A 3,661-nucleotide genomic window follows, 5' to 3' on the forward strand; every position below is an offset into this window, starting at 1 on the left:
CTCGGGTGGCTCTGCTAATATGTGTTGTGGCAAACAAATTTTTTAGGCAAAATGTGCTGTGGCTCTCGTATTTGTCTAATATAAAAGCTCCAACTTTTTCCTTGTCAGCAATTGGTGGCAAATAAATTTTTATTAGGCAAAATTGTGCTGCGTTGTGGACTGTAATTTGTAGGTGCTTTTAGTTCCTTTTTCGGGGAGTAAGGACCAATGTTCGGCCTGGGTGCGTCTGAAACCGGCATTGGGTAGGCGCACACGGGTCGATCTTGGAGTGGATGGTTCGCTCAAAAGAAATAAAAGAAACAAACGCACAGAGGATTTCCTCGTTATAATAATGTTTTGTTAAGAGTGTTAGGAAATATAGAGTGGATACAATATTACCTTGGTGTTGAACGTGACGGTGGCGATCTTGGGCGATGTGTGCTGGTTGGCGGTCAATCGAGAAAGAGGCCGGTTATCCCGTTGAGGACAACCACTAAATTCTATAGATACACCACCAACTCCACAAAGCACAAGTGATTGGGATAGACCAGTGCGTTTACGTATCTCACATAGGAGAGCTTATCCGATCAACAATTGCAAATTGCTTTAGTTATATATGAACATATAAAACGGAATAGTGGGGTTGCTACCGATGGCATTGTGCCATCAACTTTGGCATAAGTCATCGTAATTTAATGGCACAATTTAACGAGACGGCGTTAAATGAACCAGCCATTGCTACACTAGGAGATGTTGATCATACTGAAGAAGGAATTGTTGTTACTACTACTGAAATTGGCACGACTTCAGTGTCATTGACTGATATCGTGGATGATGATGAAGCAATCACTGCTATTAGCGTAGTGCCATTATGCACGCCGACCAAAAGAGTTCAGACTCCACCAGTTACACCGAAACGTCGACCATGCATACCATACGCTATGTCTGGTATGAAGCGTATTAAAGCAACGCCGTCGACATCGACGCCAAAACGTAGTGCTTCACGGACGCTCGGACTTTAAAAATAGCGACTACGGCAGATCCGAGCCGTATGCCATTTACTACACAGCACGTTGCATAGCGCCAGTGAGCATGTTGAATAATAATTTGCAAAATTAACGAAATCTTTTACTGTTTGCATATGCGCCTTTTGAAGACTTTAGTTTGATTCAAATGCATTATTCTAGTCATACAGAAGGCGAGTTGTATATTTGGTTATATAATAGCTGCGCTTCGATTGGGTCAGCATTAGTTTATGATAATCTCTATTTATTCCATAGTCTACAAATTCCTAGAGCCTGAAAAATGATCCTTGGGATATCTTCCCAAAAAAAAAAGAAAACGAATGCGTATATATTATAAAACCGGTTTGACCCTAACAGCATGTGCAGATCCCTCGATTGTGGGTGAAAGTTTATCATCGGGCTTTAGGGCCATGGGGTGGAAACGTGTAAGTATAAATGAAAGAGCTGCGTTACTATGTCCATTTGCAAATCCACGCTTTACTCCGCTTCCCATTTCAGATCAGCGGTCCCTCTTGAACCGAAGATAATCATAATGGATTGGTTGGCCAACAATTTTTTTTCAAATTATCAGAACATTTTCTACCCTCCAGCAATCAAGACAATAGTGGTATTGAGAAAGCCCGACCGTATACTACCAGCCGATAAACCCCAAATCTTGACGTCAGCGCAAGAGATCATTAAGTAAGTAGCCTTTTTACGAAAACTTTATACTTTATACGAATTATTAAAAGAAAGGGACGAAAATAGGTTTAGGAACATCAGCTACATCTTTTTTGTTTTTCGCGCAGCCCTGTTTACCTTGAATTAGTTTATTGCAAGCTAGTTTACGTTGAGTTATGGTCCCACCAATTCACCTACGTTGAACAATTTAAAGATCACCATTGACCCCAGCTGGAAGGTGGCGGTAGTAGGACACCGGTGCTAGCAAAGCTCGCACACACATCCCGAAGGTGATATACTTGTTGATGGTAGTGAGACGGGAAGCATCTCATAGGAGGAGCTACGCTCAAAATTTTCTATTACTCCACAAGAGCCTGTGCTCTTCTCTGCTACTAAACGTTACAATTTGGATCCATTCGATGAGTACAATAATATTGATTTTTTTGTGCTTTAGAAGTTTGAGATAAATATTATAATTTGGTTGGAGCACTTGGTAGCTACTCGAGGTAAATAAACTTATTACATATAAGTGAAAAGGAGCGTCACGCAATTGTAGGAAAAGTTCGACCTTAAATATCCTTCCGGCGGTTATCGCCCCTTATCACATTTGTGCACTCATATTGTATGGCACATGTCTAAATAAAGATCGGAACCTGCACTTGAAGTGTTTTTGCAAGTGTGGGGCACGTCACCTAACGCATCCGTCTGCACCATATTGTATGGCACATGTCTAAATAAAGATCGGAACCTGCACTTGAAGTGTTGGTGCAAGTGTGGGGCACGTCACCTAACGCATCCGTCTGCACGGGGCCCCAGTCTTGCCATTTTATAATTTAATTTAATTTTAAATACGTTGAGCCCAAGCGATTGTGGCTGCAGTAGGCCAAATATAATAAACACTCGAACAACGAGAACTGATTCTGCTATAGGCAAAGAATTCTCCTCAATTCTGGGGAACAACTTCCATACATATGAAAAAGGGTTTTATTCGATCTTCTCGTATGGACCATAATGTTCCTTTTGTGATTTTGATAACTTCTTTTCGCCTCGTGCATTTGGAAGAGTGCATACGTGTTCTGTGGCAGACAACCAATCTGCGTTAGGGTTCTGGTGTCATAGCTCGGGGTGAGCGAATGAATTGGGGTTTGATTTTGAGAATTAAAAATTAGTGTTTGGCGGCAGATGGGGGATCTGCATTAGGGTTGTTCTGGTATTCTCGATATGGGAGAACGAGTGAGTGGGAAGATTTCTGGTGTCCTCGCTCGGGGTGAGCGAGTGAATTTGTGGGATATTTTTTTTGAAAATTTAAAAATTTTAATGGGCCGGAGCATGCCTCCGTTTTCTGTGGCAGATCGGTTCGCCCTTCTGCGGTCGGCTTTTCTGTTGTCCTCGTTATGGGATAACGAGTGAATTGGGGTTGGTTCTTGAAAATTGTAAATAAAATAGGCCGAAGGCCTTTATGTTCTTTGGCAGATAGCGGGTCTGCGTTAGGTTATTGGTTGGCCTCGGTCCGGGTGAACGAGGGCTGGGGTTGATTTTTGGAAAATGTAAAGACGAGGTTGATTTTTATTGATTTTTTTTTTTTAAAGGAGGTATGTATGTGGAAGAACGGAGGGATTGTTAAGAGGAGCTCGTAGTCCTCTCACAGTCTGTCTCCATGGGAAGAAGGATCAGTTTGACCAAAGGTCGTCTGACTTGACCCTTCTCGGTTATGAGGTCGACTACACGTACTCGGTTATCTTCGCCGGGGTGTACGTTGACGACTCTACCTAACCTCCATTCGTTGGGAGATAAATTGTCCTCTTTGAGGACAGCAAGATCTCCCACTTTTATATTTTCCTTGGGATGCTTCCACTTCACTCGTTTTTGGAGTTCGGATAAATATTCGGTTTTCCATCGCCGGCAGAAGGTTTGATGGAGGGCCTTGAGCTTCTGCCATCTATTTAGCATGGAGGCAGGGCTTTCGTTCGCATCCGGTTCTGGCGGCGCCAGAAGAT

General features: G+C 42.6%; 1 long non-coding RNA gene across 1 annotated transcript; it reads left to right on the forward strand.

Moving 5' to 3' along the window:
- The first annotated feature begins 269 nt into the window (after positions 1-269).
- LOC137246352 (uncharacterized) lies at positions 270-1,679 on the forward strand. Its single transcript, XR_010951452.1, has 3 exons — positions 270-1,177; positions 1,260-1,429; positions 1,503-1,679. It is a non-coding gene; the product is annotated as an uncharacterized lncRNA (long non-coding RNA).
- The last annotated feature ends 1,982 nt before the right edge of the window (positions 1,680-3,661 follow it).

Source organism: Eurosta solidaginis, chromosome 3 (assembly GCF_040869045.1).
Source record: "Eurosta solidaginis isolate ZX-2024a chromosome 3, ASM4086904v1, whole genome shotgun sequence".
Classification (NCBI taxonomy): Eukaryota; Metazoa; Arthropoda; class Insecta; order Diptera; family Tephritidae; genus Eurosta; species Eurosta solidaginis.